Here is a 22,130-nt window from a genome sequence, read left to right as displayed (position 1 = left end):
CTGTTCTTGTCTTGAAATTCAGTTGGCAGTTGAGGTAATAATTTTAGCTCAACTGTAGTTACCAATATTAACCAGTTTCTCATCTTCTAAATATTCTTATCGCCCAATTTATTATTGTATTGTAGAAGGTATTGCTTGTATTGAAGCATTGCTCTTTTAATGTGCACTTTTATATATAGGTAATATAAGTTCATGTTACATTAAATGTTGACCAAAAAAATATTTTTTAATGATTACTGAATAGATTTACAAGAGGGGAAATTCAGGAGGTGAGATGTGTACACGTATACGCAATATCGAAACTGGCATGAAACAGTAATATAAAAGGAGCTTGTTATTATGCCACTCTTGAATTACTGAGTATGGGCAACACCTATTCGCCAATTATTATTTCACATATCATAAAAGGGTGTATAGTTTTTATCTATTATTTGGTTCGATCTCTCTTCTTCTTGATTCATTGAATGTTGAAAAAATCACATACGTTCTCGACTAATTTAATATGCATTAACTTTCGCTTCATATAAAATTTTTCTCAACATTTGTACAAGAATTTGAAATAAATCATCATACGAATTCATTCAATCATCCAACGTCAAAGATGAAAACAACCTAACCAATATCTTGATGGTCATTTTCGAATTCCCAATTCGCGCATGCGTACAAGTGGATTCCTCCCAACGATTTGGCTTCACTTTTTGTCGTAGACTAGAACGCGTGTTATTAATATTGGTATAAAAGATATATGGTCAACACCACGAACCAATTCACTAACTCTGTCTGTCCTCATCTAGATATTTCTATTTGTACTATTTTTAACTGACTTTGTATCACTTTTTTTATGTCTATGAATTGTATTATTTTTCTATACTTCTTGTTCTGTAGTTTGGTATAACCTGTAGAACATTGTGAATTAAATTGAATTAAATAAAGGAAAATGGTACTCATAAGAGGAAGGAATCGCTATGGGGAACCCTATAGCAACGTCTTTAGTTAATTTAGTGATGGAAATTGAGGGAGAAAAAAAAAATTTTTGAATTCTATAAAAGATATATGGACGACATAATTTTATCCGTACAGAAAGGAAGAAAAACGGAGTTTTTGGGATTCGTCAATGGTGTTCATGCAAACATAAAACTCACAATTGAAGAAGAAAAAATGGAGCCATTGCAATTTTAGATGTTTTGTTGAGAAGAAACAATGGAAGGATATCAACAAGTTGTTACGAAATGCGCACTTGGTACCTTCATTATTCATCATTTCATCCCAAAAGAAAGAAGGAAACAGTGGCTATAGGACTTAGTGATAGAGCAATGAAGCTGACATCACCTATACATAGAACAGAAAAATTGGCCTTGGTAGAGCAAGTAATACTTGAAAATAGTTTTCCTAAAAAACTACCAGACAAAATAGCGAAGAACTAGATTTTCCTTGACTACAACACGACCATGCATGAAAGGTACTGGGGAAAAAATTAAGAACATTGTGAAAAAATATGGATATACGGTAGTTTTCAAATGTGAAAATAAATTGCATAGTATTTATTACAAGAATTGAGGATAAAATTGAAAAATTGTAAAAGCTGCGACGAAATGAATACTAAGGATGACCTCGCGAAGTGAAATGACTTGCTATACGGTATCGGGATGTAATTAATTGTATTTCTCCAATGAATAAAAACACATACAGTGCGGATCTATTCGAGACTTTTACTCGCTACCTCAAGGGCTATAACGCTCCATGGCTGATAGCGAAGAAAAGGTCTATTTTTAGCGCAACTTCGAGATTTCACTGACGACGAGCGGTATCTCTTATTCTATACCCCAAGGGCTTACGCGCCATGACTGATAGAAAAGAAGAGATTTCGGATTCAACAACGGGTTGACGGGACCTTCCCTTCAATACTCCAAGGGCTTACGCGCCATGACTGATAGCGAAGGGAAGAGTCAGACTCGCGAAACAGGGTAAAGAACGATAAAATATAATAGAAAGCGATACAGTACAGCAGTGTCAAAGAAATAACCGGTGTAGGTCTAATTAAGAAACTGAACGGTAAAGACGGGGACCTACCTTCTTTATTTCAGGCACTCGAGGAAAATCAAACGAAAACTAAAAATCAATTTCTAATGGCACTAACTTCGTAATACAAAATTTATTTTATAAATTTGTTGAACGGTTTGTCGGACACACAATCAAAGTCGAATCGCAGAAAAGTACGGAGCGTAAACTAACCCAAAAAACTGAAGTAACAGAGAGTCAAAAGTCGTAGTGACCGTCGCAGGGGAAAATCTGCTTTTATAGGCAAATCCCCCCACACGTTTAAAATCTGAAAATTTCAGAATGCGACAAGAATGAAAAACGTCGTCAGCTCCGGTTTATCGCATATCAACATTAGAAAAACGTCGAAATCTTCAACGGCATGCAAGAAAAACAACGTTAAACACAGATAAACGGTTTTTTACATTTACTCTGCCTATCGGAATGAATGTACTGAATATTTGAGAATTAAATATTTTTAAAGGTGGAAATATGAAAACGAAAGGAATGCACTAAAATGAACTCCAATTTTCCTCAGAAAAACTGGGATTCATTACACAACACTCGCAGCTGGGAAGAAATTAACTTACGATGAAATAGTGAGTTTAATTTCACGACTCTATCTACCCCAAGAAATGATGACCTAACTTTCGCGTGCGCCATCTATATATGTGCATGTGACCGGACTTACAAGTGAAATAACCTTGTCAATGAAGGTCCTATTCTTCTCTATGGTTGGCAGTGGTAGTTCCAATGCGCACGCAGAAACGTCAGCGTCAGCTATTTCGGCGCAGGTCTCCGCCATTTTGTTCAGCGGTTCCGTGGTTCCGAGTTAAAGGACGGTACGCCAGTACATGGTGTGGGTGTACCATTATTATAGTGGAAAATCTTCTTTCTCTATGTGGAAATCCATCTTTATCGCTGGTCGGAAACGTGCTATGTTCCATTTTCCCGGTGAGTACCCAATTTAATCGTGTTTGGCGGATGTTGGAATTCCATCATGGTTTTGTAGGTTATCCCGGATTCTTGGAAGCTGCAACAGGTGGAGAGCCTCCGACAACTCGACGTAGGGGCTCAATGGACTGGTTTAGCCCTTCCGACCCGGTTGCACTGACGTTGGGACTCTCGGATCCGGCATGAGACTTGGAGGTGGGTAACTTCTAACAGTAACTTCTTTAATCTTCATCGTTCCTCGTGGTCCACTTTTCTTCTTGGAAAGGTTTTTTCTGTTTCCTGTTTTCAGGTAGACGGTGTTTTCTCCAGGTAGACAGTGTTAAATTGACGGTACAATAATTTCGGTTCAGTTCAGAATAGAAACTGGATAGATCCATTTATAATAATAATAATAATAATAATATGTCTGGCCTGCCTGACAGCTATCTGGTAGATGGCCTGCTGTCCGCAGTCCCATCCTTTTTTACTCTCTCTTTCACATCCTTAATAGGGGTGCTCTTTCTGCTCTCATTTCTCTACCCCTCACCCAAACCGAGAAAGGGGAGCACAAACCCATGAGAATGGTGATAACGAGAAGCCTCGGAAACAAGTCGCTGCCTGGGGATCGTCAGGGCATGTCTGGAGCCGGCGCTGGACATGACAGCATGCGGGACGTCGGTGACAGGATGTTGAGGAAGCAGGCTCCTGCTGCAAAAGAAGTTACAGCTCCAAAGCAACAACAGAAACCAACGAGTCCAATTCAATTGCCGACTCGAACCGCTGAAGGTGCTGCGCAGGATATTCAGCCAGTGCTCACCCAAGCGAGGTTAGTTAGAAAGCGCATGAAGTTGACAACGTCCATGAATGAAACTATTGTGCGCATATATAACTCCATCACGGGACTAGGGCAGAACACGAACAACTATAGGAAAAAGCTCCATGAGGAATTCTGCAACGCCTACCCAAATCTCATTGTCACTGAACAACGAGTGGCAGACCAGTACCGCGTAATTCTGAGAAATGAACTAATACCAACGGCCCGAATCGACGCAATTAAACAAGAACTTCAGCGTCTGCCTGCAATAGAGAATAACACCAACACCTCTGATGAAATTCACATGCCTGGGCAACAACACGCAGAAGAAACTGATACTGAAAGTCCATCTTGCAACGCAAGTGAGCCTGAACACCAGGACGATAGGGAAGAGCTCCACCGACAAATTGACTCTGACATGAGGAGATACTTTGCCGAACTGGAAGGAACAGATCCTCTTCATCGAGTAGCACCTCCACGACTCAATACATCCAAGAAACTGTAACTTATAATCGACATCTTGAATAAGGACGTTTCACCTGAATACCTACAGAACGGAAGTTCATTGGAATATCTGCATCTAGTTTTTCACTGTGCAGCGCTAACGACAGCGAAAACCATAGGGGCAAAAATTCGCCGAACGAACAACGATGGTCCAAAATTACACAAATTACACGCGCCAGCATGGCAGAAACGTCTTCAACACAAAACAGAAAGGCTAAGAAGAGACATTGGACGACTGACGGAGTACTTGAAAGGGAATCGAGGAAGAAAGGTTGTGAAAGCTGCCAAAGAGATCATGGATAGAAACAGGACACACACAGAACGAGAGACGGAGAATTCTACAGCTCACCATTGCCTCGACACTCTGAAGCAAAAATAAAGTCTGTATGCAGAACGCCGGAGGAGATATAAAAGCAATTATAGCCGGAAAAGAGACAATAATTCATTCCAAAAGTCGGAAGAATCTTTCTACCGGTCACTCACATCGTCGGATGGAGAAAATGGAAAGTTACCACCAAAGGAAGCCATTGAACAATTCTGGACCGAACAATTATCAACGAAACCTGTGATAGACTTTTTGTACTCTGGCAGATCCTTACGGTTACTCGGGCGCCAGTGGGGCAATCAGTCAATTCCCACGTCTCTCACAGAATCCCCAAAGAATTGGAGAGCCCGGGTAGACTCTAGTATCAGTGGAGAAGGGTATCGATGAAGACTAGGGCGGTAGCGTCTTCTAAGTGTCTGCTTTTCAACGGTCTTTAGGCGTCAGAAAGAGTACTTACCTCTTCTAACTAAACTCTTATGAAACTGATTTAATAAATAGACTCTCTTTTGCCTTAGAATTTCCTTTGTGTCTCGTAAGTACGTTTTCACTTGACAATCACCTCACTCGCTCAACTCTCAACAACGATTGTCTCTTTTTTTTTCTCTTCACCTTCCAGGGCCGCGAAGAAATATCCCCTCTCTACTCGGAAAAACTCTCCCCCCTATGGGAAACTCACCAATCCATTGGATAAAGCAAAATAATACGGTTATTCAATTGGCCCAGAAAAAGACAGAGGCAACGGATGAGAAGGAAAGTAGAAAAAGTTTTGAGAACTTTTTCAGAGCAAACAAAAAATGGTAAAACGGAAAGAATTATTAAAATAAATTATTTCTGAAAACATAAGAGATACGGTCTTTCCTACTAACATGGACTGACCGGTGGAAAGCTATGAACTAACAATTATCGGTAAGGCTCCTTTCAATCTAACACACAACTATTGTTATCGGTACACCCCCTATGACAGTATTACGGTTTTCTTCAAAAATATTTCGGTTATCAGGCATTATTATGCAAGTATCGGTTGAAAAATTTATTTTTGTGGCGGAGCAAAATCTGGTTCGTCACACTCCCCTCTGCCGTGTGCAAGAAAAATAAAACGGCATCTCCCTACCAAAATTCAGGAACGCTGGGGTGTATCCGGTCGACTCCTGCCTTGCAGAGTTTATTGCGAATGTCAATTCCTTCAGATGCTCATCCCAGGTACGCTGATCCTTTTCACAGAACTGGGCTATCATTGTTTTGAGGGTACGATTGACTCTTTCTACGGGGTTACATTGGGGAGAATATACTGGTGCTAAACAATGTCGGATCCCAAGGTCTCGCAGACTTCCCTTGAACAATCGGCTATCATATTGTGAACCATTATCACTGACCACGGTTTTCGGGCATCCAAACTTCAGGATTACATCCTCATATAAAGCCTGGTACACACCATTTGCGGTTGCTCTTCTCAGGGGCCTGGCCTCCACCCATTCCGATAATCGGTCCTGCATCACAACTAAATAACAATTTCCCTTTCTCGAACGAGGAAGCGGTCCCACAATATCGGTGCTAACGGTATCCCAAGGTTCTCTTACCACATACGGATGCATTTTTCCAGGGGGTTTCTGTTGCGGAACTTTGTATCTCTGACACGTACCACATTTACGGACATATCGGGCTATTTCCTTGAACATTCCTGGCCAATAGTAATTTCGGGCTATACGGGTTATGGTTTTCGCTATCCCCAGGTGTCCAGCGGTCGGTCGGTCGTGGTTTTCCTGTAAAATATCTATTCGGTCGTCCTTTGGAACGCATAGCTTCCAAGGACTGCGGAATTCAGGCTCGGTAAAATCATCAGCATCCCAAAAATGGCGGTATAATTTTCCGGACACAATACTGTAATCGGGAAACGCTGCGGGACTCGCTCTTACCTCAGCCAATTTCTTTCGGTACCATTTACAACTTACTGTCTCCTCGGTCAGACATATAGTCTCGGTGGTCGGTAACGGATTTCTGGATAGACTGTCGTATTGCTGTAGAAATATGCCCCATCACGCAATTCTTCCGGTGGGAGACTTGATAGATTGCAGCCATCGCAAGCTCATGTGGTCGGTTATAACGGTGAAACGGTAGCCTTCTAGATACGGACGCAGCTTGTCAATGCTCCAAACTATTGCCAGACATTCCTTTTCTGTAACAGAGTAATTTTTCTCTGGACCTGACAAGGTCCTGCTAGCATAAGCGATTACTTTTTCCTGTCCATCAACGGTCTGTGTCAGGGCAGCTCCCAGTCCTGCATCGGATGCATCGGTTTGAAGGACGAACGGTTTTGAAAAGTCCGGACAGGCCAATACCGGTGAGTGGGTCAATTTCTGTTTCAGGGTCTCAAAAGCGGTCTGTTTGGCGGTCTCCCATTTCCAGGTTTGCTTCTTCTTGAGTAATGCGGTCAACGGAGTCACAACTTTGGAGAAGTCTTCGATGAATCTTCGGTACCATGAAGCAACACCAAGGAAACTTCTCAATTCTCGTACGGATTTCGGTGCAGGCATCTCATTTATGGCTGAAATCTTATCAGGATCGGTACAAATGCCGTCCTCGGTTACTACATGTCCCAGATATTTCAATGATTTTCTTACAAACTCACATTTTTCCGGATTTAATTGCAGGTTGGCCTCCCTGAGGCGGTGGAAAACTTTCCTTAGGTTGTCAAGATGTTCGTCCAATGTCTCTCCAAGAACTACTATGTCATCCAAGTACGCAAATGCATATGGTTCCATCTCAGGGCCAATAACTCGGTCTAAAAGACGTTGAAAGGATGCCGGTGCGGAATGCAGACCAAAAGCCATTACTTTGAACTGGAACAGCCCACGGCCAGGGACGGTAAATGCGGTGATCGGTCGACTCTCGGGGGCTAACGGTACCTGCCAATAACCCTGTTTCAAATCAATAGTGGATATATACTTGGCTTTTCTCAACTTGTCTAAAATTCCTGAAATATAAGGCAACGGATAGGCATCTTTAACGGAGACATTGTTAACAATTCGGAAATCTATACAAAATCGGGGTTTACCATCCTTTTTCTTGACCATTACTATCGGTGAACTCCACGGGGATGAAGATGGTGTAACGGTTTCAAATACCATCAATAAATACGGTACGAATTGAATTTGCAGGTTATGTCGATGTGGGGCGATCGGCCTACTGTTATTTTACCGCTACCGGTCAAGTGGGGTTAGATCTTGACGTTTTAGTTTAGTTTTCCGTGCTCACAGAATTTTGAAGGTTAGACAGCGTCAGATGAGTTTTCTATGTGATTAGCCATTTTGTAAGTTTGGAGGTATCCATCAGGAATTTCTGGAGTTTTCGATAATTAAAATCGTCCATTTGTGGGATTAATCTTCGGATATCTGTGTGATCTCCTGCCGAACTGGTTTATTTGGATTCTATATTGGCGTATCTCCTTAAGGAGGATTGATCGAGAGTTTTCTTCGCTGTGGCACGTGAAGTTTTTCTTCATAAAGGTATGTTCGTCGTACGTTGTTCTGCAAATTCCTTATTGTGTGTTATTTTCTCTCCATTACCAGCTATTGCCGTGAAATTCGTTGATTGGAAGCATTAGTTGAGAGCATCCTACGTTGATTGTGATAGAACCGAGGTTCTGGTTGTCTAATTGCATATTCGAGCTTGGAAAGATTTGGTGGATTCACGTTAGATTTGAATAGTTCCCCCCGAAGAACTGGGTATGTATAAAACCATCTTTTGTGTCACTCATTCTTCCTTATATGGTGAGGATTAAGTTCTTACGTTCTTTCGTATCGACAGGGTCCTAGTGTAGGGAGACATCTCCTAGTGTAGGGAGACATCTCCTAGTGTAGGGAGGCATATCCTAGTGTAGGGAGACATATACTTGTGTAGGGAGACATATCGTAGTATAAAGAGGAAGTCCCTGAAATCATCGTGTAGGGAAGAAGTCCTATAAATCCTAGTATAGTCACAGTCCAAGTCGAGCCTTCTAGAACTACTCGTGAAATCCAGTCCAAGTGGAGCTGTTACAACAGAAACCTTGTAGAATTTCATAACGAAGAGACCATCTTCCCCATTCAGGAGCGGAGAGAGCACTCTCAGGACACGCAAGTGTATTATAGAAGTTGCATATCGTATTATATTGTTGCTTTCCTTAACGACAACGGTTTATATTGTAAAACCTTAACGTATTGCTATTATTATCACATTCTATTGCTTGTGGAGTGAGATATAGATTAATTTAGTTAGAGCACGTCACTCTGGTGACGTTGATAATTCTGTGCAGTTAAATTGAACGTTAATTAGTGTTACTCGTACATTTGGGAATTCTGAAGAACTTCGCGCTGCGCCTGAGCTCAAGCGACGCGTTTTCGGTTAATTTTATAAAGGCCATCCCTTTTGAAGTATTACAATTATTATTAGACACCACACACCCTCCTTGGCGTTCAATACAACTATAGCCATACAAGTAGGCCCGTGTATTTTCTTTGCTGCCTGAATAAACCGTTCTTCAGTACAACTCGTTTGGTTGATTTGGGGTTGTTGCTGTTCCTAAGGGTATTTACTGGGGAAATAAATCTACCTGGCGCCCTACTTCTCTTTTGTCGGTTCCTTACATTGAACCCACCCCATCTTCACTGAGTGAGCCGTGGATACCCTCGCCTGGCAGCCCAGGTATTTCTTGCATTTCGGTGTGACGAAAGGTCTCAAATTGGCGCCCAACGTGGGGCCTACAATCAATAACTTCGTGACTTGTCGTGGTGATTATTTTAGTTTTGTTGCTTCCTCTTTTAGATACAGTTCTTCCGTGTTGTGAGGTTAGGTATAGTAATTTTGTTTCGGTCATATTCGTTCTTGAGTTGAGATGAGGAAAAGTCTTAGGGGCTATTTAAGGTTAGAACGATCGGGAATTGAAACCAAATACCCACCGTATCCATTTAAGTTCGCCGATGACTCGGGAGTAATCGGAGGTACGATATCGGTCCTTCAAAGAGAGGTATCAGAATTTTCGGGTGATGAGAGGAGTTCATCTTTTCTTAAGCTGTCTTCTCGTTTGGTGCATTTATTTAAGCGGGCTGAACGTTCTCAAGCACTCTCTGAGACGGAACAAGTTCTCAGGTCGGGATATTTGGCGCAGATTACTGGGCTAGAGTCGGAGTTACGTGCGCGCGCGAGGAAATATCGAAGATTTTCGTTGCAGGCACAGACCCCTTTGGAGTTGAGCACTTTGATGGCCTCGGTTGATGCGTCGGATTCAGCTTCGGAATCTGGGTCGGATGTTGATATAGATAGTGATATCGCTCACCAATCCGCGGCTCCGGTTGCCGTCCATAATTGTAGGGCCCCTTCTGTATCGGTGGCTAAGTGGAGTATCACTAAATTCAGTGGGAATAATGATAGGTGCTCTCTGAGCTCCTTCCTAGAAAATGTGGAGGAATTGTGCATTTCACGGAACGTTACTAAAGAGCAGTTGTTTTCGTCTGCTAGCGATCTTTTTGAAGGTAAGGCTCTTATCTGGTTCAGATCGGTTCGAGCCACCGTGTCAACCTGGTCTCAATTAGTGGAGGAATTACGGAAACAGTTTTTACCCCCCAATTATAACGAGAAACTTTTCGATGAAATTAAGCGCCGAACTCAAGGTCCTGACGAGAACATAGGTTTGTACCTTGCCATGATGGATAACCTGTTCAAGCGCCTCACTGTCCCTGTTAATGACGATGTCCGACTGAAGATCCTTCTCCGTAATCTTTCCCCTTGCTATCAGAGTCAGATAGGTTTGACCAACATAACCTCAATCTCGCAACTTCTGGATATCGGAAGACAACTGGAGGCTCGCAAAGAGTCAATTGAATCATATGTCCCCCCTCCACGAAATAGAAGCTCTTTGGTAGAGCCAGATCTGGCTTACGTATATGCCGAAACCCCCTCCTCCTCTTCTCCTCAGGTGAATGCAGTTTTGACCTGTTGGAATTGTCGGCAGCCTGGTCATGCCGCTAGGGACTGCCGCTCGGCGAGGAAGAAGTATTGCTTCCGCTGTGGTCGTCCAGATTTCACTGTTCGGACTTGTCCGGGGTGTAAGCCGTCGGAAAACTGATGGGGAAGACCTCTCATGGCAGTACGTGTGCCTTCCCTCAATCGACTGCCAGTGTTCGTTTGCCTCGATGTCAGAAAGCCATCTTGGATTATGTGTTGGCGCATGCGCATAATGATGAACGTCCATATTTGTCCGTTTCGGTTCTTGATGTTGAATTCTTAGGTTTATTAGATTCGGGTGCTTCGAGCACGATTATAGGAGGTCCAGGATGGGATATATTAAAAAAGTTGAAGCTTAAGATCAATTCTGATAATGTTGCTTCTTGTAGGGTCGCTAATGGTCAAAGTTGTTCAAGTATCGGTTCGGTTGATCTGCCAATTAAGCTTGAGAATCGGGTTAAGATGATTTCAGCCTTGGTAGTTCCAGATTTGCCGCACACCTTGATTTTGGGCGTTGATTTCTGGAGGAAGTTTGGTATCGTACCAGATCTTCATGGAGGGAACTGGGTCTTCCGGCGTGATGCTGAGGTGTCTGTGGGTGCAATTGCCTCGGAGGAACATCTGAAGCCCGACCAGACCAGAATTCTGAATGAGGTTGTGCAGGAGGCTTTCAGGGACATGGGTGACGAGTTGGGGTGTACTAATTTGGTGGAGCATGAGATAAAAACTTCTTGTCGTCCCATCAAACAGAGGTATTATCCGGTTAGTCCGGTGATGCAGGGTCATATTGATGCTGAGTTGGATAAATTGCTCGAGCAAGGTATTGTCGAGCCCTCGACCAGCCCCTGGTCATCTCCCATTCTTCTCGTGAAAAAGAAGGATGGCTCGTACCGGTTCTGCGTCGATTACCGGAAACTAAACGCGGTTACGGAAAAAGATGCGTATCCCCTCCCCTATATAAATGCCACTTTGGATCGACTTCGCAATGCCAAGTTCCTATCGTCAATGGACATCAAGTCGGCATATTTTCAGGTGCCCCTGGAGGAATCTTCTCGCCCTCTGACTGCCTTTACAGTTCCCAATAGAGGTCTGTTCCACTTCCTTCGCCTGCCTATGGGATTATCTAATAGTCCAGCCACCTTCCAGCGTTTGGTTGACAGAGTCCTTGGTCCCGATCTGGAGCCTTATGTATTCGTATTTGGACGACATCATTATCATCACGGATACCTTTGAGAAGCATGTTGAGGTATTAAAGGAGGTCTTCAAGCGCCTGAAGGCTGCCAATTTAACGGTTTCTAAGAAGAAGTGTCATTTCTGCCGACCGGAACTCTTATATTTGGGATATGTGGTGGATTCTACAGGGTTAAGAATGGATCCAGCTAAGGTCCAAGCCATCTTGAATATACCGGTGCCTACAAGTGTCTCGGAGGTTCGACGTCTGCTGAGACTAGCTTCATGGTATCGACGATTCGTACCAAATTTTGCGGATCTAATTGCTCCTCTGACGGAGTTATTAAAAAAGGGTAGACCTTTCAAGTGGAGTGCCCAATGTGATGGGGCTCTGAATAACTTGAAGGAGTGGTTGATTGGTGCCCCTGTGTTGTCTTGTCCTGATTTTTCGAAGCCATTCACTATACAGTGTGATGCTTCAGGTTATGGAATAGGTGCAGTCCTTACTCAACAACAAGAGGATGGAGAAAAGGTGATATGTTATCTTTCTAGGTCTTTGACTCGGTTAGAGCGCAACTATACCACCACGGAACGTGAATGTCTTGCCGTTCTATGGGCGATTGAAAAGCTGCGGCCGTATATTGAAGGCACCCATTTCACAGTGATCACCGATCATGCATCTTTGCTCTGGCTGGACCGATTGGAATCACCTTCTGGTCGACTAGCCCGTTGGGCGATCCGGCTCCAACAATATGATTATACCATTATTCATCGAAAAGGTAAATATAACATCGTACCTGACGTTTTGTCTAGGTCGGTACCCGTACTCGATACCATCGACACTACCTTGGGTTGTTCCTCGGATCCGTGGTACAGAAAGCTTTTGGACGGGATAGTCAAAACCCCGCACCGTTTCCCTGCATGGCAGTTGATCCAGGGTAAACTTTTCAAAAATTTCACTCCCCGCATTCCCGAATTGGCATCTCCTTCTGACTACTGGAGAGAAGTTGTTCCGCGACCTCATCGGAAGGCCTTGATTGGAAAGGTTCATGAATCTCTTTTGCATGTTGGCGTGTATAAGACCTATCATAAGTTGGCCGAGCGCTATTATTGGCCCAAAATGCGATCCGACGTAGCCTCGTTTATTCGTCGATGTATCACTTGTCATGCCATCAAAACGGAGCAGCGAAAACCTCCTGGTTTCATGCTCTCTAAACAGGTATCAATCCATCGACCATTCGAACTTATGTCTGCCGATCTGGTTGGACCTTTGCCTCTAACTCGCTCAGGTAACCAATATATTTTTGTTATCGCTGATTGTTTCAGTAAGTTCCCTCTACTGTTCCCGTTACGTTTCGCTACCGCATCGGCGATTGTGAAGATATTGGATACCCATGTTTTTCCTATCTTTGGGTGTCCAAATTCCATCATTTTGGATAATGGCGTGCAGTTTCGTTCCAAGGAAGTTACTAATTTTCTGAAGTCTTATAATGTTAACATTCAGTATACGGCCTTATATCATCCTCAAGCGAATCCGGTCGAGAGAATTAATAGGGTTATTAAAACTATGTTGAGGTCATATCTTTCAGAAGATCAGAGAGGTTGGGATAGACAGTTGAGCCAGGTTGGTTTGGCCATTCGCTCCTCAAAGCATGAAGTAACCGGTCATTCCCCAAATATGATTGTCTTCGGAAGAGAAATTTCATTAAAGGGTGAAAACGCCTGCCCTGATCGGATTCAGTTCGACAGATCAGCCTTGACTAAGGAGCGCGAACAAGCCTTCGCGAGGCTGTACGCGGATGTCCAGAGAAAGTTGTCGCGAGCGTACGAAACCAATAGCCGCACATACAATCTTCGACGACGGGATGTTCAGTATACGGTTAACCAATTGGTGTGGAGGAGGAATCAGGTGTTGTCCGATGAGGCGAAGTATTTTTCAGCTAAGTTGGCACCGAAGTATGTTGGGCCTTTCTTGGTCTCGAAGCGAGTCTCCCCTTGGACCTATGAATTGCAGGGTGAGGATGGTAAATACCAGGGTGTTTGGCATGTTAAGGATTTGAAATCTCACCCACCGGACCAACAAGCAACTGGACACCTGTCAGACTAGTCTCGTCTCGGACTCGGGGCAGAGGATAGCTGTCCTTGCTTATGCATAAATTGACTAGGGTGGTCACAACCCCTATCCAGTGGTTGGAATACTACTTATCATCTACAGTACATTCCAGACCACGGCAGTAACCTAGCTGTTATGGTTGATGTGACCTATATTTTGGCCCGATGATGACAGGGGCAGAGGATAGCTGTCCCTTGCTTATGCATAAATTGACGAGGGTGGTCACTACCCCTATCCAGTGGCGGGAATTCCCCTTATCATCTATGGTACATTCCAGGCCACGACAGTACCATCGCTGTTGTATTTTCCTCCACTTGCCCTCAGGTAGATCGTTTGTCGGGGTAGGGAGATTTTTAGATTGAGTGTGACCTTGAGCCTTTGTATTTTCGATTTTGACGTTTCGGTTCCGATTTTGACGTTCCTTGATATTTTCCTTTATCGATATAGATTTTGATGTGGATTTGGTCTACCTTCGCTGCTGGCGGATTCGCAACGTTCTATGTTGTCTGAGGTGACTTTTCCTTCTGATTTTGATTGCTGATAATTCGACGTTCCTTGATATTTCCGTTTATCGATTTTGATGCGTATTTGGTCTACCTTCGCTACTAGCGGATTCGCAACGTATCTATGTTGTTTGAGGTGACCTATCCCAATTTTGATTGCTAATTTCTTTACCGGATTATGACGTGTCTTGGTTGACACTTACCTTCCCGATTTTGAGTACATCGTTTTTTTTTTCCTTTCTGGATTGTCCGTTTTGGGTTTGCCTTCGCTTCGGCGGATTTGGGACGTGTGTTGCCTGAGGCGACCCTTCTTACCGATTTTGAAACGATAACTGCCGTAAGACTCCCGACGAGTTATGACTCTCAGCGGGTCGTGCATTGAGCCGTTGCTCTTTGCCCACGAGGACCACCGTTCTGCCGATTTTGACTATCTTTCCCGATTTTGTCGTTTTCCCGATTGTGACACCCGATTGTGACATCACTTCCTAAGGTTGTGGTGGGAGTCGTTGAGGTTGCGACTTTGAGAATAAATGAAGTCCTCCAGGTCCAGCGCCTTTTCCGTGGTCTTCGACTCGGGCTGCGGAGAAGTTCTCTTTTTAGTTCTTGAAAAAAAAAGTATTACATAAAAATTTCGGCCCTTTCTTAGTTTTCTTTTTAGTTGAGTCGGTACTTTTCCTGTCATTTAGCTGGACCTGTCGGTATCTGGTCACCTTCAGTGGTCAGATATCTTTAACTTTTTCATGACGGTATCTGGTCACCTTCAGTGGTCAGATATCTTTCACTTTTTTCATGTCGTTTAATGTGATGGTTGGAGGCTCTTCGATGTCTGGATACCTTCGGCGGGGGATGCTGTGTTTTTTTTTTTTTATCGTAAGGGGAGAGTTGTAACGGTTTCAAATACCATCAATAAATACGGTACGAATTGAATTTGCAGGTTATGTCGATGTGGGGCGATCGGCCTACTGTTATTTTACCGCTACCGGTCAAGTGGGGTTAGATCTTGACGTTTTAGTTTAGTTTTCCGTGCTCACAGAATTTTGAAGGTTAGACAGCGTCAGATGAGTTTTCTATGTGATTAGCCATTTTGTAAGTTTGGAGGTATCCATCAGGAATTTCTGGAGTTTTCGATAATTAAAATCGTCCATTTGTGGGATTAATCTTCGGATATCTGTGTGATCTCCTGCCGAACTGGTTTATTTGGATTCTATATTGGCGTATCTCCTTAAGGAGGATTGATCGAGAGTTTTCTTCGCTGTGGCACGTGAAGTTTTTCTTCATAAAGGTATGTTCGTCGTACGTTGTTCTGCAAATTCCTTATTGTGTGTTATTTTCTCTCCATTACCAGCTATTGCCGTGAAATTCGTTGATTGGAAGCATTAGTTGAGAGCATCCTACGTTGATTGTGATAGAACCGAGGTTCTGGTTGTCTAATTGCATATTCGAGCTTGGAAAGATTTGGTGGATTCACGTTAGATTTGAATAGTTCCCCCCGAAGAACTGGGTATGTATAAAACCATCTTTTGTGATACAATGTTTGTCACTCATTCTTCCTTATATGGTGAGGATTAAGTTCTTACGTTCTTTCGTATCGACAGGGTCCTAGTGTAGGGAGACATCTCCTAGTGTAGGGAGACATCTCCTAGTGTAGGGAGGCATATCCTAGTGTAGGGAGACATATACTAGTGTAGGGAGACATATCGTAGTATAAAGAGGAAGTCCCTGAAATCATCGTGTAGGGAAGAAGTCCTATAAATCCTAGTATAGTCACAGTCCAAGTCGAGCCTTCTAGAACTACTCGTGAAATCCAGTCCAAGTGGAGCTGTTACAACAAAAACCTTGTAGAATTTCATAACGAAGAGACCATCTTCCCCATTCAGGAGCGGAGAGAGCACTCTCAGGACACGCAAGTGTATTATAGAAGTTGCATATCGTATTATATTGTTGCTTTCCTTAACGACAACGGTTTATATTGTAAAACCTTAACGTATTGCTATTATTATCACATTCTATTGCTTGTGGAGTGAGATATAGATTAATTTAGTTAGAGCACGTCACTCTGGTGACGTTGATAATTCTGTGCAGTTAAATTGAACGTTAATTAGTGTTACTCGTACATTTGGGAATTCTGAAGAACTTCGCGCTGCGCCTGAGCTCAAGCGACGCGATTTCGGTTAATTTTATAAAGGCCATCCCTTTTGAAGTATTACAATTATTATTAGACACCACACACCCTATTTGGCGTTCAATACAACTATAGCCATACAAGTAGGCCCGTGTATTTTCTTTGCTGCCTGAATAAACCGTTCTTCAGTACAACTCGTTTGGTTGATTTGGGGTTGTTGCTGTTCCTAAGTTTTTTTTTTTTTTTTTGGTGTAGCAGGGGGAAAATCTGCAAGACAGACGAACCACCCTCATCTCCTGAGGGGGAACAGTGTGGGGTTTCTCACTCTCCTGAGCTCGAGACCCACTAAAAACCCTACTGCTTCTTGAATTTTGGTTCCGGGCATTTGCCTATAAACCGTTCATCTCTTGGTCGGTTTTCTTCTCGCACACTATCGTGCTGGGATTTATGTGTTTATCCTCTATTGGATTAACACTTTATTGAATTTTTCAATAAGTTGTTATTTTAATCTCTTTTTAATTGATCTCTTGGTCTCCTTCGGTAAATTCGCATTCTCCTTTTGTCTTCCTCTGGGTCGTAGTCCACTTGTCTCCTGAGTTCTTGATTCAGATGGTTTTTCGCTGTTTCGAATAATTTCTCTGCTTTTCTGTTCATGAATTCCGTTATGGTTTCCCATTTTAGTTCCCTATAAATCTGTCTATTCCTGACAAACCAAGGTGCATCTATTGCACATTGTAGCAGCTTGTTTTCAGTGGCCTGAATTCTTTTGATATGGCTCTTTGCCGCGAAACCCCAGGCAACTGATCCATAAGTCAGTTGAGGCCTAGCAACGGCTTTGATTATTTTCAATTTTGTCTCTTTCGACATGTGGCTTCTTCTTCCTATCAGAGGATAGAGTCTATTCATCGCTGCTTTCGTTTTGTCGATTGCTTGTTTGATATGACTTTTCCTAGTAAGTCCTTTGTCAAGTGTTATTCCTAAATATTTGGCTTCATTTTTCCAGTCGATTTCTTCGCCGTCAACATCCAGTTTCGTTGTGGGTCGCAGTCTTCTCTTCTGTAGTAATATTGCTTGGCTCTTTTGTCCATTGAGCTTGATTTTCCACACTATGCACCAGTCATTTGTTTCGTCAATCGACTCTTGTAGAACTCGTTCTATTATTTCAGGATTTCGGTGTCCAGTTGCTATGCCTGTGTCGTCAGCATATAACGTTAGCATGGTTCTTGGATTTTTCGGAATATCGTGGATGTATATGTTGTACAGAAGTGGCCCAAGTACTGATCCTTGGGGTACTCCAGCCTCTATATCTCTTGTTGAGGAGCATTCTCCTCCCACTTTCACGTAAAATCTTCTATTTTTGAGATAATTCCGTATCAACTTGCATATTTTGATCGAATATCCAGCACATCTCATCTTATATATTAATCCTTCATGCCATACTCTGTCGAAAGCTCTGGCGACGTCTAGTAAAACAAGACCTGTAGCTTGTTTATTTTGGAATCCCTCTGTTATGTACTCTGTGAGCCTTAATAATTGTTGTTCTGTTGAATGCTCTCTTCTGAATCCGAACTGTTCTGGTGGAATTAGTTTCAGATTTTCGGTTTCCTCATTTAGCCTCGTGGCGATAATTCTTTCTACTACTTTTCCTAAAGCCGACAGTAGACTTATCGGTCTATAGTTTTGTGGAAACTTCTTCTCTTTGAATGGTTTATCGAATACTATGACTTCTGCTGTTTTCCATTTTTCTGGGTAGTGTTCTGTCCTCATAATTCCATTCGCGATATTAGTTAGAGCGGCTATACCTTTTCTAGGTAATTTCTTTAACATAACATTCGTTATTTTATCGCTTCCGGGAGCTTTCCTCTTCTTCAAACTTCTAATTATTTCCCTGATTTCATTTGGCGATGTTGGCTTGTCTATTTCAGCAGTCGCTGGTAATTCATCCATTTCTTCATCATTTTCTTCAACCAGTTCTCCCAAATCTTCATTATCGTCGTCTATCCTGTAATTTATTCTCGATTCTCGTTCGATCGAGTCCGCCAATGCATCTGCCTTATCAGTATTGGTATAAGCCATTCCCCTTTCTCCGTGTAGGGGTGGAATTTTAGTCTTTTCTCCTCGTAGGCTTTTTTGCATTCTCCATGCAGAATGATCGATTGTATTCAGTTCTTGAACCCTTTTGTTCCATCTGCTTGTTCTTAGATCTTTCAGGGCATCTTTCAGAACTTGGCTATGTCGGTTGAGGTTCCTTCTATTTAGATCATTTTTGTTCATCCTATATATTCTTCTGAGTCTTCGATTTTCTTGTATAAGATCTTTTACTTCTTTAGGCGTATCGCCATGCGGATGACTTGGAGCTGGTCTCTTCACTCTTCTCGTGCTTTTTTCGTAAGCTTTCAATATAATCTCTTCCAGTTTATCAACCGCACATTCCAGATCGTCTGGAGTGTTTATTGTTGGAATTTCTGTTATTTCCGATTGTATTAAATGGCTGTATTTAGTCCAATTGGTATATTCTCTCATTTCCAGCAGTTCTTCTCTTGGTTCTTCTCCAATTGTCAATTCCACGGGATTGTGGTTTGAGGTTCCATCTTCCAAAGTTTCAATCGAGAATTCTTGAGTTATATTTTTCAATATCGCGATATCTATTACATCTGGTATTCCTCTTCCAAAAGCAAGATATGTCGGTAGCTCTGGTCCAATAACTATGGCATTTTGTTTTTCGGCGAAATTCCTTGAGTTTTTTGCCATTTCTATTCTCTGTTATGCTATTCCATAATGGGGATTTACAGTTGAAATCTCCGATGGAGATTTTCGGGTTTGATCCTTCCAACATGTTGTTTATCTCTTCTTCCAATAGATTGTTTTGTGGTGGCTTATACGCCGAGGTTATTTCGACTCTTTGCCGATTTAATTCGGCAACAATCGTCACTTTTTCTGTTTTTCCTTGTGTTTCGTCGGATCTACTTTTAAAGTAGTGTTTCAGATCTGTTCTCACCAATATTGCTACTCCTCCTCCGGTGTTTGTAATTCTGTCACATCTATATGTTTCATAATTCATGAAATTCAGTCTTCTGTTCCGGTTTATTCTTGTTTCCTGTAGGGCTATAATATCAGGTTGTCTTTCTGATATTATTTGTTCTATCTCGGCTTTCCGAGTGTTGATCCCGTTTATGTTCCACGAGATTATCTTGAGGGATTTCTTCCTAATATCCGTAAGGTCCATTAATTCAGTTTACTGAATAATGCTTGGAGTTTTTTCTCCATTTCCCTCTCAATTTTCAACATTATCTTGTTGAAAATTTTTTCCGTGAAGATATCTAAATCATCGGCTGATTCAGATATCTTTTTCTTCTCCTGTTGACTGTTCACAGCTTGTTTCATTGTAAGCTCTTTCTGTCCTTCTTTTTTCTGGACGGATTTTGGAGTCTCCCTCTTCTTTTCCTGCTCTGTAGGTTGGATCTTCGCTACTTTCTGAATTTTTTGTTCAGAAGTTGTTGTTTTTGTTACCTTCTTTTTCTGTTCAACTGATTTTCGGGAATTTTTCTTTCTGGTCACCAACTTGAACTCGCTACATCCTTTGTAGCTAGCTGGATGGCCCTCTTCTCCGCATAAGACGCATGTGGCATTTCTCTCTTCACCTTTTCTGGTGAGTGTGCAGTCATTGCTGCTGTGGCTTCCTGAGCACTTCACGCATCTCCACGGGAAGGAGCATTTGTTTTGTGCATGCCCGTACCTTTGGCACCTAAAGCACTGGCTTGGACTTTCAGGCCTCTTTTTATGCTCAACCACAATACAGAGGTTGTAGAGTCGCTTCACTTCGAATATTTCCTTTTTCTGGGTTTTAACCAGGTAGAGAGGTATTTGTTTCTTTGTCTTGTTCGATGTCATTCTGGACACCTCAGCGTCTGTTATTCCCTGGAATATCAGGTCGTCCTTAATCAACGCAAGATCAGCGTCGATTGGTAAATGCCTAATAATGGCATATATCTTCTTCTCCTCCTCCATTTGGTAGGTAAAAAATTCTTTACCATGCTGCTCGAAGAATGTAGTGATTTTTCTAAAATCATCTACGGTTGACGGGATGATTTTTATACCGTCTTTAACTGTAGTTGCACGGTTGTAATTTATCCTTTTTGTGTAGAGAGCTTTAGATATCTCTACCCAATCTGAGGTGCCCATCATCGTGATGGGTGGAATTTTATCTCTTTTAGGCACTTCCGTTGCCTTCTTGACAGTCTCCTCATCAGAAGAGGAGCTTTCTTTTCGCGTGCGTTTAGTTGGGGGCGCGTTTGGGGCCTTCGCGACCTGCGTTGAATCATTTTTCCTTGTTTCGGGTTGTGAAACAATTCCATTAAGGGAATTATTTTTGGAACCCGCTACCGGCTTTGTGATTGCGGCGTAAGTGGGAGATTTCATCATATTATTGCGGGTCCTTTTCTCCCTCAAGAGGCGCATCTCACCGACCAACTGTGACACAGTTTCAGTCAGTTTGACTATTTGAGCTTTCAACTGCCCATTTTCTTCTCTGAGCTTTACAAGCTCCTCGTGTTCGCCTTCGCTGAACTCTTCAGCATCGGTCGCTTCCATGTAGGAGCCCTCATTATCTGAGGTTTCCGACATGGTTTTATAATCAAAAATCTCAAAATATCAAATAATTTGAAAATAATAAAATATTCAGAAATCTTCACTAAAATAGTCTAATATAAAACTATGGTATAAAGCCGAATGTTTTATACGCTATGATAAAAATCAGAAAAGAGATACGAAAAATAAGCTCACCTGATGTTTTCTGCAGTACCAACGAGAAAATAAAAAAAATTCTCTGGACACTTAAGATGAACACCAACTTTGAAAATTTTAACGAATTAAAATTCCGATAACAAATATAGAACCTACACAACTTCACAGACGGAATCGCTGTTCCTAAGGGTATTTACTGGAGAAATAAATCTACCTGGCGCCCTACTTCTCTTTTGTCGGTTCCTTACATTGAACCCACCCCATCTTCACTGAGTGAGCCGTGGATACCCTCGCCTGGCAGCCCGGGTATTTCTTGCATTTAGGTGTGACGAAAGGTCTCAATGGTTCTATAATACCTTCGGCCAGCATTCGGTCGACCTCATTGTTTATTATCTCCTGCATCTTCGGATTTTGGGGACGGTAACGTTGCTTGATCGGTTCGGTGCCTGGTTTGAGTTTAATTCGGTGTTGCATCAGTGGAGTTGTTCCTCGCAGATTTTCGAATGCCTTCAATTCGGTCTGTAGAAACTCCTCCAGCCTGACTTTCTCTTCTCCACTCAGGTTCGACAAAAGCGGTTCTATCGCATGTAGTTGTCCTCGGTTCTCTGGCTCGCTGAGCCGGGCTTGGATGGACCTTCCATTCAGGAAACATTCGGCGGTTTGAAGATTGATTGAAAAGTTGTGTGTCCTCAGTATATCCATTCCCAGTACTACATTGATCGGTAAATCTGAAACTAACAACAATTTAGCTTCCATAATTTCAGACCCAATTCGGACCGGTGCGGTATATATTTCTTTAATCGGTATTGAACTTCCGTTAGCGACGGTGGTGGTAACGTCCTTAACATAATCCGGTTGTATCCGGATGCTGAAAATGGTGGAAGGAT

The sequence above is a fragment of the Coccinella septempunctata genome, chromosome 5 (assembly GCF_907165205.1).
Source record: "Coccinella septempunctata chromosome 5, icCocSept1.1, whole genome shotgun sequence".
Lineage (NCBI taxonomy): Eukaryota > Metazoa > Arthropoda > Insecta > Coleoptera > Coccinellidae > Coccinella > Coccinella septempunctata.
This window is presented reverse-complemented; position numbering follows the sequence as displayed.